This window comes from Saccopteryx bilineata, chromosome 10, assembly GCF_036850765.1.
Source record: "Saccopteryx bilineata isolate mSacBil1 chromosome 10, mSacBil1_pri_phased_curated, whole genome shotgun sequence".
Taxonomy (NCBI): domain Eukaryota; kingdom Metazoa; phylum Chordata; class Mammalia; order Chiroptera; family Emballonuridae; genus Saccopteryx; species Saccopteryx bilineata.
Genome location: NC_089499.1, coordinates 48,974,608 through 48,990,559, shown reverse-complemented (window position 1 = coordinate 48,990,559; position 15,952 = coordinate 48,974,608). Strand labels below are relative to the sequence as shown.

The 15,952-nt window shown below is 45.0% G+C and overlaps 1 protein-coding gene across 2 annotated transcripts in view; it reads right to left on the bottom strand.

Annotated features, from left to right (window-relative positions):
* VGLL4 (vestigial like family member 4) overlaps positions 1–15,089 on the bottom strand; it is a 186,268-nt gene extending 171,179 nt beyond the window's left edge. The window contains exon 1 of one of the 2 annotated variants that reach the window (XM_066245028.1): positions 14,781–15,089. The gene's annotated coding sequence lies outside the window, so the exon portion shown is untranslated. Of the gene's footprint in view, positions 1–13,715; positions 13,935–14,780 lie in introns of those variants that run through there. The other variant, XM_066245027.1, reaches the window with a different exon arrangement.
* Between the last annotated feature and the right edge of the window lie 863 nt (positions 15,090–15,952).

Genomic DNA, 15,952 nt, shown 5'->3' with positions numbered 1-15,952 from the left:
CATCTCTTAGGGAGCAGTTAGGGAAATAATGAATTAAGGCACGATGTGCTCAGTATCAAACAGCGCTCTAGACTAAGATCCAGAGAAATACAGATGAATTCTGAAGGGCTTTGTGGAGAAACAGAATTTGAGCTGCGCCTCTGAGGATCAAATATAGAAACACTCCAGAAGGAAAGAACATAAGCAAAATCCATGTACGTAATAGCAAGTTGCCCAAATGGACTAGAAAAGTAAAATGGGGATAGTAAAAGACAAGGACAGAACCATATTGTGGAGGGACTGAGAGCCTTGACAGGATTTGGGCTTGATTTTGTATGCACTGAGGAGCCACTGAATACTCAGAGCAGAAAAATAACTCGGTCATCTGTGCATCGTATGCTAATTATTCTGGTACCGCCGCTGTGTAGAAGAGAGTAGAGCCATTCTACAGAATAGGAAGCGAAAAGCTGGGTGGGCAATTTGAAAGATACATTTATGCACATTCAGAAGATAACGGGGCATTACCATAGGAGCAGTAGGGATGACACCAAAGAACAGACAGCATGGAAAGTCTTAAGATGTCAGAGGAGAGTCGATGAAGAAGACTGAGTGCACTGGAAGGGCAGTGGTCTTAAACCAAACAGATTCAATTTCTTCTTTTTTCAGAGACAAGTGAGGATGAGTAAAATCAGAGGTGTAAGAAAGAAAAACGAATGACACAGTCCTAATCTGTGTAAATAGGAAGGATCATCTCCAATGAATAAGGATTTGTTAACTCGTTCAAAGGTAGAGAAAACAAAGATTTGGAACAGACAGATAGGAAAAGGTTTCCTAAGAACTCAGTTATTCTCCTCACATAAACCAGTTTCCTAGTCAGGCAAGATTTGTGCTTCAAAGTCTTTTGTTTTGATTAAGTAAACACTGATAGGCATTCTACTCCTTAATGCAGTATTTTGACACCAATTCCTTAATTTCCCCTTAAGTTGAAGAACAATGCTTTCAAAATTCTAAACCCAAATAGATACACATTAACATATACCTTAACTATGCACAGAAGTGTTAGGCATAGAAGCAAAATATCTTTTTTTTTTTTTTTTTTTTTTTTTTTTAGGGAGAGGAGGGGAGGCAGAGATAGACTCCCCCGTGGGCTCCAACGGGGATCCACCTTGCAAGCCCACTAGGGAGTGATGCTCTGCCCATCTGGGGCGTTGAACGTTGCCCAGCAAGTTCTTGCATGAGGCCGAGGTCAAGGAGCCACCCTTAACGACCTAGGCCAACTCACTCTAACGGCTCACAGCTCGAGCCAATTGAACCTGGCTGCAGGAGGGGGTGGGGTGGAGAAGCAGATAGTCACTTCTCATGTGTGCCCTGACCAGAAACAAACCCGGAACATCTAAACACCAGGCCAAGGTTCTACCACTGAACCAACCGGCCATGGCTAGAAGTAAAATATCAAAGTATAAAAACATCAAATTACATAAATTAGACCCAGAATTCTAGCACTGCAGAAGATTAGATATTTAAGTTTATTCAGATACTATGAAATCTAAATCCCTAAGCAACTTACGTTCAAAGTAGGTAGATAAGAAATTAGGTGTTTAAGGTTCAACTACAAGGCAACTGCCATCTGCTGCAACCTTAATAATGAAACCAACGAATTTTTATTGTGCAATTATTCTAAGTTCAGCAAAGTACTCGGGAGAGGTTGAAGAGAATAGAAGATATGATCCCTGCTTGTAAGGCATGATGATCTCGTTTGTAACCCTAAAGTAGGTGGAATAGGATAATAGACAAATGTAAAAGAGCATAATAAAAGACTAAATAAAATTAACAACTAAAATGTATATAAGAGAGATCAGTGTCAGTTAAGTAGCTATCTTATGAACACCTATTCTTGGGTGGGTGTATATATGTGTGTGTGTGTGTGTGTGTGTGTGTGTGCATACGTGTGTGTGCGTGTTTATTTCAAAAACCCACATCAAAGGTTACCTTTCCCAGTTTCTCTCCCGTGGACAGTCACTGTCCTCTCTGACATCTCATACTTACCTGTGGATCACATCATTTGACTATTTCCTGGGTGCAAGTTAGTCTACACCCAGGATCAACAGCTTGGGGAAAGGCAGAAGCAAGAATGAAAAGGTAGGACAAGGGAGACAGACCAGCAGGTTAAAACTAAAATTCTTGCCTGACCTGTGGTACGTGCAGTGGATAAAGCATTGACCTGGAATGCTGAGGTCACCAGTTCAAAACCCTAGGTTTGCCTGGTCAAAGGCACATATGAGGGTTGATGCTTCCTGCTCCTCTCTCCTTCTCTCTCCCTCTCTCTCTAAAATGAATCAAGTCTTTAAAACATTTAAAAAAAAAAAAAAAAAACCCGAGAATCCTTGTTAAGAAGCAGAAGAAGCTAAGTTTGAGGGAGTATGATGTGGCTTTAAGAGCCAATACATGATGGATGGTGGTGCAGTCAATAGAGCACTCAACCTGAAGTGCTGAGGTCGCTGGTTCAAACCCCGGGCTCGCCCAGTCAAGGCACATATGAGAAGCAATCAATGAACAACTAAAGCAAAGCACCTATGAGTTGATGCTTCCCACTCCCCCCCCCTCTCTCTCCTATCTAAAATCAATAAATAAAATCTTTAAAAAAAGAAAAAGAAAAAAGAAAGAGCCGAAGGATATCCAGACCAGTTCACATTTAATGTAGTAGGCAACAGGCAGTCATTATCAGTCCTTGAGCAGGCTGGTAATATAATGTAAATCAGCGGTTCTCAACCGGTGGGTCGCGACCCCGGCCGGGGGTTGAACGACCAAAACACAGGGGTCCCGACCCACAGGTTGAGAACCGCTGATGTAAATGATCTTTTAGTTTAGCAGTTCTGGGGAGGATGGGTTGACTTGGAGTGAAGTGAGGAGTCACTAGAGACAGATCAGTTAAGAGGAGGCTTCCGTGGGAACCAGGTGTGAGATAAGGACAATAGGGCTGGTAATAACACATTAAAACAGGTGGGAGATAAAGACAAGAGATGAGGCATTATCTAGCCACAAAAGACCTAAGCAAATAAAGGTGAAAGGTAATAGTAATTTTTTAAGCCTTCTGAATTTTATGTCTTATACAATATCACAGCCCAACTAACCCAATAAAACATATTAGTAATGTGGCAGGGAAAAAACTATGGTTACAGTTTTTGATGGAGGGTCACACTACATTGAGAAGCAAATTAGCATCACCGCTGTTTAAGAGGATGATCTTTGGATGCTTATCTAAATTGAAATCATCTCAGCCTCTGTTTATGTGAGCCTGTGAAGAGACTTTAGCTCTGTATGTTTTCTCATCTGTTAAATGGGGATGTTAATATTACCTCCATTATAGGATGTTATGAAAAGTGAATGGGCTTTTTTCTTTTTTTATATTTTCTTTATTGATTTTAGAGAGAGGAGAAACAGATGGAGAGGGGAGGAGCAGGAAGCATCAACTCGCAGTAGTTGCTTCTCATATGTGCCTTGACTGGGCAAGCCCAGTGTTGGGCAAACAAGTATGTTAGGCTGGCTGGCTAGCTTGTACTTTGCCTGATTGGTGCAGGAGCACGGGGCAGCACCACGTGTGTACAGTCTATGTAAGGCTGCAGGTGCTTGCCCTCAGGGTGGCAGATTGTAGATTGCGGATTGCCAGCCGCCATTGGGAGGGGCCATTTTTGCTACTGTTTGTGGGAGGAGGGGTTCCCCCCAGCCCCCAGGTCTGTTTTGCTAGTCAATCTAGAGATAGAGAGAATCGGTTTTCACTGCCTGCTTGCTTGTCCGCCATTGCGAGACTTTAATAAACGGAATGGCCCACCATTTTCTGGCTCCATAGTTCCTTTACCATCTGCCCGAATCCAATGAGAACCTGCATGGCCTAAGAAAAAATACAATCATTTGAAATGCTAACACTTGGGACACAATAACATTAAAGTGAGAAAGACATGCTTCTGGAAAAAGACAAAATGCATTTGTAGAGGTGTTCTGTACTGAAACCCAGTTTTGCTCTCCCCATTCACCTTCATGGTTGTTGTTAACATGAACATGAGTCATGATGACTAGAACATACATTTTGTTTTGTTATTTCTTTTTCAAGCAATAGTCATATATATTTTCTCTGCCAGCCTACATTCCTTTCCTCAGACTCCCTTATCTTTAATATGCTCTGCTAAATAGTTTAAGGTTGAGAACTAGAGAACAATAGGTATCAATTCTAAAGCTACTAAAATTTAGGGGTACTCAGTAATAATGACAAGCTCAGCTATGAATTTGAAAGCCATTATTTTGGCCTTCCACAAAGATCGGTCTCATTTTGATCAACAAGAGGACAAGGAGTGTATTTGGGTTATTTTTTCAGGCAAGGGAAAGGGATTTCAAGATACGTTATGGAAGTGTTCCAAGGAGATTTCCAAGGTGACAGTTACAGCACCAGGCTTGCCTCACTTCATGGTTCTTCCAGTGATAGTGGCTAAATACAGTATAGCTATGAGAGTCTGAGAGTAAGGAACAGGAGGTGGAAACCAGTGGGGACAAGGAGAAACACATTCAGACCTCTTGATATTCCTGCCACACTGTCAGTTGGTCAAAAGCCAGAAACAGGAAGACATCATGCTCCTGAACAACTGATGCCATCTCCAACTTCCAGCTGCACACTCTTCAGTATCCCTAATACCTACTGGCCCTGTTCCATCACTCTATCCCCTCCTCAGGACCACCTCCTAGCTAATCCAACATGACCTTACTAACAAAGTACAAACACAGGCCAAGCCTACAAGTATGAACTAGCAAACCATGGCACAGGGTGTATGGCCCTTTTAACTGGCAAGAATTCAGAGGATTTCACTGGGTATTTCCTCTATTAAATATTACATATATAGATGATACAGAAAAGGAAAAGGAAACTTGCTGCCCTGAAGCAATTTACACAGAATGTGACCACACTGTGGCCAATTAGACTAACAGTCCACCCCAGGGAGAGGAGTAAGTGAAATAAAATTTGAGACCCATCTTCACCAGATTATGGTGGCCACATGGAAGCACAGCTTCAGGCACATTGTGTAGACATGTATTAACATCCTCCTATCTGTTTCTTCCCACAATGTGTCCTAATTGCTGCCCCACTAACTTCCTGCAACACACATTCCTCCTGTTAACATCCTATTCTCAGACCACCCTCTCTGTTCTTCCTGTTAAAATAGCTCTCATTTGTGTATGGTATTTTTTTTCTTCTCACACTTGCCCATCTGTTAAATCAGGTGAGTCAGGACTTCACCAAACTTTGAGCCCTAGTTTAATACTGTCACTTATTCACCTGACCAGGCGGTGGCACAGTGGATAGAGCGTCGAACTGGGACACGGAGGACCCAGGTTCAAAACCTCAAGGTCACCAGCTTGAACGCAGGCTCACCAGCTTGAGTGTGGAGTTATAGACAAGACCCCATGGTCGCTGACTTAAGCCCAAAAGGTCGCTGGCTTAAAGCCCAAGGTTGCTGGCTTGAACAAGGGGTCACCTGCTCAGCTGTAGCCCCCTCCCCCATGGTCTAGGCAAATATGAGAAAGCAATCAATGAACAACTAAGGTGCCGCAACGAAGAACTGATGCTTCTCATCTCCCTTCCTGTCTGTCCCTCTGTCTCTCTCTGTCTCTGTCAAAAAATAAAAATAAAAAAATACCATCATTCAATCAACGATGAATCGCTGAAAGCCCATTTTGTTCTAGGCTTTGCTCTAAATGCAGAATCGTAAATGTATGGACCAGTCATTGAGCCTCTTTAGCTAGGCTCAAGTTTCCTCACTTAAAGAAAATCATAGTAACATTGTCTATTTCACAGTTCACAAGCTTGACATGTGGATTAAACGTAACTAAAAATGCCTTGTAAACTCAAGTAAGAAATATATGTTCTCATTCTACCACTACCACCACCTTATAGCTATACAGCACATACTTTTCAAAAACACATTCACATAAATTATCTCACTGAATTCTCACTGTATGTTGACCAAAAACAATTATTATTATTCTACAGATGAAAGATGAAAAACCAAGGTACCGGCCCTGGCCGGTTGGCTCAGTGGTAGAGCGTTGGCCTGGCATGCAGGAGTCCCGGGTTCAATTCCCGGCCAGGGCACACAGGAGGGGCGCCCATCTGCTTCTCCACCCCTTCCCCTCTCCTTCCTCTCTGTCTCTCTCTTCCCCTCCCGCAGCTGAGGCTCCACTGGAGCAAAGTTTGCCCGGGTGCTGAGGATGGCTCTGTGGCCTCTGCCTCAGGCGCTAGAATGGCTCTGATTGCGGCAGATGGGCAGAGCGTCGCCCCCTGGTGGGCATGCCGGGTGGATCTCGGTCGGGCGCATGCGGTAGTCTGTCTGACTGCCTCCCCGTTTCCAGCTTTGGAAAAATACAAACACACACACCAAGGTACCAAGAATATAAGGAACTTCTGAAGAAGCTAAAACTAGAACCCAAGTCCTTTGACTCACCATCGAAGGCTATTTTTATTATTCTTAAGCTGATTTTCACAAAGTCCTTTTGTAGAAAAGCACAGCAATGAAGTTATTAGGACAACAACAAAAACAACCTTCCCTTTGACAACCAAAGCAATACTGTGCTCTTTCTTCTACATATATCAGGCAATAACCTGCTAGTTTCTAGTTTATAAGTAAGCAAAGGGAAGCAAGGCCTCTCACTCAGGCATGTAAAAATCATGCCTTATTTTACTTTCTTTGAACAGAGACAGGCATGGAGTCACATGAAGAGTAACCAAGACAGGTAAGAAGATGCTTACACCAAGTCAGTTGATAGTGAGAGTGGTGCAAATAACACAGACTGCAAAGCCATCAGATTCCTGGGGCTGCCGCCACACTGCAATTAAACATTAGCTCTAAGGATGACAGGCTCCAAGAACAGGCTCAGTATTAAGAAGGATTGCTGCTACTTAGCCATGTTCAAGGAAACCTGTTAACCTGCAGTAGGTAACTGTTAAGGTTATCCAGCAGGGTGTCCAAGAATGCAACTTAACTCTGATACTATCTACCAGGACACAGAATCAGATCCCACAAGTTAGCTACTTAGTCCCACAAGACTGTCCTCCGCTTCAGACACCAGTCACAAGCCCAGGTTGTCACTTTTGCTTCTTACAGACCGGGCGATAAATAACAGGTTCTCAGAACCCCCTACTTGGGTTCAATTAATTTGCTTGAGTGGCTCACAGAACTCAGAAAGACATGTTACTTACTAGATCACTGGGTTACTGTAAAAGGAACAGCTAGATGAAAGAAAGAGATACACGGGACAACGTATGTGGGAAAGGGGCAGGGTGCTCCCACGCCCTCTCCGGGCACACCACTCTCTCCTGAACCCCTTAGTGTTCACCAACCCAGAAGCTCCCTGAATCCCGTTCTCCTGGAGGGTTTTTACGGAGACTTCATCATATAGACATAATTGGTTGGATCATTGGCCACAGTCTACTGAATCAACCTCCATCCCCTCTCCTCTCCCTAGAGGCAGGGGCGGATGAAAGTTCCAACCTTCTAATCACATGGCTGGTTCTCCTGGCAACCAGCCCCATCCTCAGGTGCATAAACAAATCACTTTTTTCACATAACAAAAGACACCTTTATCACTCTGAACACTCAGGAAATTCCAAGGGGTTTGGGGAGCTGAGTCACGAACACGGGATGAAGACCAAATCTATATGAAATATATTTTTTGGTCGAGTATTTATTCAAAATACTCTTTCCACAGTCATACTACCAAAAATAGAACATAAAGAGATGGATCCCTTGCTAACACAGCTGTCCGTATCTAGGCATGTCCCAGGCATGAACAACTGGCTCATACTGCCATAATTAAAGCACTATACCAGGTACAATGTCGGAAGGCCCTGGCCAGATTCTGCTCACATCTAATTTCTTACTTTTACACATACACAATCCTGAAAATTCATTTGAAGCCGAAATGTCTAAAATCTAAATAGGCCCATATGATTTAAGCTTATTTTCAAATAATTAAAAATACATGTGTAAAGTATCTAGTTAGGTTTCTTTCAGGTGCCTGTTAACCACAAATGTAAAACCCCCACTAAAAGCCAGCTTTGTTGGCAGTCCTTCCATCATCTTAGAAACGAATCAACTGGGCCAATTAATATAGGTGTGTACCCATCCCATAAGAGGGTTTAATGCCCCTCCTGTGAAACCTCTGCAGGAGGCAGGTCTGGGCAGCCAAAAAATCTCTTCTCTTCCAAAGTGGGACACATTACATTATCAGCAACAGCAGTGGTCCCCAACCTTTTTTGGGCCAAGGACTGGTTTAATGTCAGAAAATATTTTCACAGACCAGCCTTTAGGGTGGGACGGATAAATGCACAAAATAAAATGATGCAACCGGCGTAAAAACTGTGATATTTTTAAATATAATTGTCGAACTTATGAGACAAACGTCAAGAGTGAGTCTTAGATGGACGTAACAGAGGGAATCTGGTCATTTTTTAAAAATAAAACACCGTTCAGACTTAAATATAAATAAAACAGAAACAATGTAAATTATTTACTCTTTCTCTGCAGACCAGTACCAAATGGCCCACGGACCAGTACTGGTCCGCGGCCCAGGGGTTGGGGACCACTGAGCAACAGGATAACCTCTGTAGCCTGACATCAACACAGCTCTCTGCCTTTGCTCATCTCCACCCCTGATCACATCAAGAGGCTAAGGGGCCAGTTAGCTTGGGTTGGATAAGGGTACGACTCTGGATAGAAACCCTTGAATGAATGATGAATCAACCACTTTAGGTGTTCTGATGCTAAAATGGCCCCAGACTTGACTCTATGGACTTCCTCAGCCCCAGGGCTAGAGGGAAAAGGACAACGAAAGGTGGTAGGGTTGTGTATTTTAGTCATTTGGACGTTGGCCACAGGAGCTGCCAGACAGTGAGTGCCTCCATGCAATAACTAAAATCCTTAAATACAGTTTGGTATCAGTGTCAACTGTGCCAATGCACAGACTATGTGAAAGCTGACCATGGGTCAGTTGAGGGCCATCTATCTATACAGGCTTAAATCTGCAAAACCAAACTTAAGTTACAGCATAATTCATGACCTTTATGTGAGGCTTACCCAATGCTGGTGTTAAATTCTTTCTGCTGGCTGCGGTTCACCCATCTACCTACACTGTTTCCTAGAAAGTAATGTGTGGTGGGCTCGCATTGACAATGTGTCCAAGGAGGAAAAATAAAATTCGCGTCTGGACTTCCTGAGCAGACTACCAGTTCCCACCATTTTGCAACACTGTTTGTTGTCAAATAGAAATGAACTATCCCCCTGGCTGGTTGGCGCAGTGGATAGAGCACGGGCTCAGGCCTGTGTACATCTTGGGTTCATTCCCCAGTCAGAGTACACATGAGAAGCAACCATCTGCTTCTTTCCACCTCCCTCTCCCCCTTCTCTCCCTCTTCTTCCCTTTCCACAGCCAGTGGCTCGAGTGTCGGCCTCAGCACTAAGGATAGCTTGATTGATTCAAGCATCCGCCCCAGACAGAGGTTGCCAGGTGAATCCCAGTAGGGGCACATGTGGGAGTCTATCTCTCTTCCTCTTGCTTTAAAAAAAAGAAAGAAATTAACTCTCCTTTTCTATCTCATATCTAGGCTATTGTGAATCTCTCATTTTTAAGACCTCAGCCTTATGTAGCAACCACATAAGGCCTAAGAGAAACTTTATATTTTTTAGTTTACACTGGATATGCTTGTTCTCGCTATTTATTTTATTTAGATACTTAGGACTTTCCTCTCACAAGTACTAAGGTTCCTTGTCCTCTCAGGGACTTATTACCCCCAAGACGAGACACATTAATTTGCATCACAGTCCAAGTTAGCAAACTTCCCATAATACCCCAGCTCTAACTCTCCACGGCTACAAAATCTCAATTCACTGTCTATTAAGTACCTAAAGTTTTCTAATCCATGACATATTATATAATTAGGAAGCACTCTAGTTATCCACATCAGTAAATACAGTCAATTCTCATTATTCGCAGTAGTTATGTTCTACAAAGTCGCTGCTAACACTTAACTGGCAAATACTGAACCATTACTCCTAGGGAAAAGACTGGGTTAGGTTACTGCAAGCCTCTGGTTACAACATTTTGCCAACTGATCAATACATAACCTTGTTTTATGAGTATTTCTATTTAAAGACACCTTAGTTGATATCTGTTGTTGATTCATTAACATTGAACTCCTGGCCAACAGCACTGTATAACTCATGCCAGGACAAAGCTTATCTAATGCACTTATTTTTTATGTAAGGTACAGCACAGGCTTTTTGCTCTTAGGAACACTTGACAACACTTGAGTATTATGCTTACGGGCCATTTTAAACGCAAAACCACCAACAAAAAAGCCCCCAAATGAGAAAAACATGGCATTCAATAGACTGCAATAGCATACTTGTTTACAGTATGAGAGTTGAAACAAGGAGGCAGAGTACTGCTTTGTTCAAACTCGGCTAGGAACATGCACTTCAGAGATTCAAATTTTCTACCATTCTGAGCATGTGCATAAATGATTGCAAAAGTGCTGCAAATACTGACTTAGGAATCACAAAAAAATTTAAGTAGATAAATTCTTACATAAGGAGTCTACAAAAAAAAAAGAGAGAGAGAATACTGAGGGCCAGCTGTATCTGTTTTATCATATCTGAGGCATAAGATACAAGATTTTCCTCCTTTGCAACTATATCTGTTTATCACACCTGAGGCATTAGATACAAGATTTTTCTCCTTAGCAACAAATCTATTATACTGTATTCCAAGTAGAAAGAATTTTTCTGGTGTCAGTGCCTCCTGCATACAAACTGCTCTCTTGCCTACCTGGCAATTCATACTATCAAGATTTGGCAGGCCATTTGCTAAATTGTTATTGCTTTAATGTGGACGGATCCTAAATGACTACAGACTGGCAGCACTCGTCTCTTCCATTAACCTCCCACATCTAGATTTGGCCATTTTAGATAAGCTCCCTAAAAAAAAAAATCACAAATGAGTCTTAGTTCACATATCTTGCACAAACTTACCAAACTTTCTGTCACCAGGTTCTCATAGCTGTAACAGCTTATCTAACACAGGCATAACCAGACAACTTGATATGTTAAAATTACCAGTGTCAGAATTTTTGTTACATTGTAATTCTGCCAATGTACAGGGGTGGACAAAAGTAGGTTAACAATAATAATAAACAATATGATAATTAATAAATAAATAAATAACAAGCCTGACCAGGCAGTGATGCAGTGGATAGAGCTTCGGACTGGGATGTGGAGGACCCAGGTTTGAAATCCCAGGTCTCCAACTTGAGCTTGGGCTCATCTGGTTTGAGCAAGGCTCATCAGCTTAAGCCCAAGGTCACTAGCTTGAGCAAGGGGTTACTTGGTCTGCTGTAGCCCCCCAGGTCAAGGCACAGATGAGAAATCAATCAATGAACAACTAAAGTGCCACAATGAAAAATTGATGCTTCTCATCTCTCTCCCTTCCTGTCTGTCTGTCTCTATCTATACTTCTCTCTGACTTTCTCTGTCTCTGTCAAAAAAATAAAATAAAAAGAATTTAAAAAATAACATGAAAAAGTTATTTTGAATACTCACAACGTAAATCTACTTTTGCCAACCCCGTATATGATTTTTACCTCCTAAACTTACAACTCTTATTAAGTCATATTCAAAGTTGCAAATAACTTTTATTATGATTAATTTACTTATTATTTGACTAAAGCAAACTAAAAGTTGCACAGCAAAACTATGCAGGAGAGATACCTGAAAAGACACAAAGTAAAATCATCCTTTGGGTTTGTTTTAGCAACCACCAGAGGTTGGTAACAAGGCTGACTCCGTAAGGAGATACAAGGAATTTCCCATTACAGAACTCTTATCAAACAGAACATTTAAAAGTGAAAGTTTTAGTTTCATAATTACTATGTCTGTTTAAGAAGTGTTAAAATCTTAAAGTCCTAGTCCTAAATCAGTTGTGGGAAGTGGCAACGACTGTGTTGATGAAGCTCTCTCAAATCTTCAAGTCTTTTATAAATTATGTAACCCTAATACTTTTCAAAGCATATTATTCCCTGTAATTTCTGACAGTCTGTAATGTATTTTAACAGATATTATCACCCCGTTACAGAGGAAAATAAAACACAAAGGTTATAGGAGTAACTTTTCCTGGTCACAAACTTACTAGAGGACAAAGACAGAACTTGAACTCAAGTCTCCAGAAATGAGCCAGAGCTGTTTTTACAACAACACACAGTTTTGGAATGTAGTCTACGGCTATTTATAGCAGGATTATTTTTCTTAATTGTATTGTGTTTTGGTCAACATAAAAATTAGTTTGCATTCCCTTCCAACTGGAAAGCAAAGGCAGGCTGCCCAGAAGTGTGAAAAAAACAGTGGGAAATCAGTCTGGGATTAAAATTTTCCCAAAATTAAACAAAAAAATTGAGGGGTTTATGCCATTTCTTCTATGGGGGAGAGGACTTTTCAGCCAGATGTAACAGGAAACGCACAGAAACACACACACACACACACACACACACACACACACAACCGTATGAGACAAAAAACTTGCCAGTAAAGTATATATAAACCCATTATTTAAAATTAGAGCATTGAGATTTAGAGATGATAAATACAGCCTTAGGGCTGCTGACCCCAAACTTCTCTTTAAACTAACCAAGCTAAACCCCTCACAGTCCTGCGAGGACTTCATTAGCTACAAGCAGGAAACAATGAACATTACAAGTCTGTGGACTCTGAGACTAGAGCAAAGAGTTAAAGTATGGTATGCTAACATGGTATGCAAACTGACATTTAAATACTAATAAATAAATTAACGTTTAATGTTTTTGTCTTTGCGTGTTCCGAGAAAACAAATGCTTGCCTTCATTTCATCAAGGTAGGCTTAGGTTTAGAAAAAGAAAGTCAAAAATCTACAAACCAGGAGGTAGTCCCTAAAAATAGAGGGGGCAACCAGCTGCTGATAAAAACTAGAAGAGTGGTCTCAGCCCCCGTCCCGCAGGCTGCTGGTTCTTATTAACCAGAGAAGGAAATACAACTAGCAAACACAGCACCAATGATCAAAGTGAAACCGATTTTTTAATCATCTAGCTTAAGGAGACGAACACATGCCAATAAAGCGCATAAAACGAAGTTAATAGCAAGTACTGTCATTCTAACCTAAGCCATTTAAATGCCTCAGTGTAATGAATCAAAGGAGACTTTAAGCAACACACACAAAAAAGAGACCTCTGCTTTTCGGCGAGGCCTGCACTCGGGGCAGACGGAGAGCGCGGTGGGCTCTGAGGAGGGGGCAGGAAGTACACGGAGGGGGGAGAGGCCGGTCCCAGTGCCCATCCTCAGCCCCTTCCCGCAGTCCTGCCCCACAGACCTCCTTTGCCTCTGGCCAAGACCAAAGGGGATGCCGGGCCCCCTTCCTGGCCCCGCGCCTCCCACTCCCAGGACGCCTTCCACTCGGGACCCGTCCCGGAGCTGGACCGCTCCCTCCGAGAGCCCAGGCACTTCGGTTCCCACTAGGACCCTCAAGTTTTCCCCCAAGAACAAGCCGCCTTCTCCTTCTAGGAGGACGCTCTCGGTCCCGTTCAGACTAGCCCAACCCTGAGTTCCCCCGCAGGCCATTCCTCGCCCAGCCTGGGTCCCGCCGGCACGCCGGCCCGGTTCCCCCGCACTCACCGTGGTGCAGCTCGGAGCGCGCCCGCCTCGGGCCAGCCGGGACCCGTGAGGGCGGGGGCGGTGCCGCCGAGCGCGCGGGGCGCACTGCGAGGGCGCGCCGACGCACAGCCGCGCTTGCGCCCGCGCTCCCGCACACCCACACCCACACCCGCACGCGGACGGCGCGCGCCGAGCAGCTCAGCGGCGGACGCGAGCGCGGGAGCCCGAGGAATCCCTGGAATGAGGCGCCGCCCGCTCTCTCCGCGGCTCCGCGGGGCTCGGCCGGGCGCCCCAGGACACGCCCCCGGACACGCCCCGCCCGCCGAGCAGGTGGGGCCGAGCCCAGGTGAGCCCGCGGAGAGGCGGGACTCGGGCAAAGCGCGCCGGGAGAGGCTCGTCTCCCTTCCCCCGCCCGCCGCGCTCCCGGCGGTGGCTCTCCCCTACCCGGCGGGTGAAGTCGCGCTACGAGAGCGACCGGCCGCGAAGGGGCTGGAGCCGCGCTGGGCCCCCGGGAAAAGGCTCCAGTCCCAGAGGGCGCGTGGAGCCTGCGTCTCCCTCACATCACATCATACCCTGAAGGCCCCGGCAGTGGGAACACACCCTGAGTGCACACGCACAAACACGAGCGAGCATTGCGTGCGCTCCTAGGTGCCTGCTGCTGTGGGCCAGGCACGTTCCTCACACGCACCAGTTGGCTCTCACACCCGTGGACACAGCACACGTGACACCGACGTTCACCGGCGAGCCACGCTCGGTACCCATTGCACCAACCGCCACAGCTATAGCCAAATGCCAGCGTGTTGGAACCAGACCTGCAGCACCGTCGTTGCCCTCGGCTTCGGACCCCACCGTCCCGACCTTCCGCACAGACCTGCCAAGGAAGCGCCAGGAAGAGCGTAGAAGCCCTCTGGCGCCCAGGGCTCGGTGTGAACACCGGCTCACCCGCCTGACCGCGGCGCTTGCGGGGCCTCCCGCCTCCTCGGGCTCCAGGCTCCACCGGGCGCCAACCTGGAGCATCACCGCACCCTCTCATTACCCACACACACCCCAGCCACACTGCCCAGACAGCCCGGCGACCACACGTACCTGAGGGTACAGGTCGCACCTGCTTGTGGAGGTGTGTGCTCAGGTGCCACTGGGATCAGAACGGCCGCTGCAGTCCAGGACACTCAGAAGCGGCTCGGTTTCCTCCCATTACAGCATTTTACACTCCACCACTCCACTTTTCACACACACACGCGCACACACACACCGCTCCGCAGCGTCTTTTCCTCCCCCTCCCTCGTCCAGAGAAGGAAAGCCTAGAAAATCAACAGTGTGGGACGGAGGGGGCAGAGGAGGAAGGAACGAAGATCGCAGGGGAAAGAGTCCCCCTCCAGCCGCTCACACACCAATGTTTGCTGTATTTGGCAAACTCCTGGAGTCCACAACCCAGTCGCCTCTGAAATGTGCCGGGGGAGGAGCCATGGGGAGGAGGTGAAACATTTCTAATTGGTGCAGGTTCTTGTTACAGCAGCAGTGTAGGCATGTGACCACGAAAAGAAAAGGCCTGTCTTTAATTTTTTCCTGTCATTCTCTGGAGACTTAGTGATGGGGGCTGGGAGTGGGGAGATACAGCCTGATACTCCCCCGTCTCCGGCAGCCCTTGCCCCATTGTTTTCTCATACTGCCACAATTAAGAAAACATTTGCTTAACATATCCAGCGGCTTTCATAAAATAAATAGTCAGAGACAGGACTTCCTCTGGTTTGCTTTAGATAGTTTCATGTTGTTCGCCTTCTAGCTGTTCTCAAACCTCAGTCATTATCCGGGGCTCAGCTATAGGCCTTTCTCCCGGAAAGGGCTCTGCAGAGAGGGAATGATAACCAAAAAACAAAGACCAGCTTACTTTAATGCTGGGGGGAAATGTTTTGCAGTTTCCACATTGTTTTCCCATCTACTACCTCATTCCAACATATAAAATCACAGTGCATTAACTTTGATCTTAGCCTCCATTGGGCATTATTCACAGTTCCATTTCACAAGAGACTAGATGGTTTACCTAAAACATGTAGAGGCATCACCTGAATCAGAGCCCAGGTCTGATGGCCCCTTGTGAAATCTGCTCTCCTCCACTCCACACAGGGCCACTGCAGATGGGGCAATACAGTGACAAGTCTACCCAAGCATAGCTGTCCCTGGATGCCTGTTCCCAGGTTAAAATTCACAGATTAAAGCCAGGAGGCTCCCAGTCTTCCTGAAGATATTTTTACTGAGAC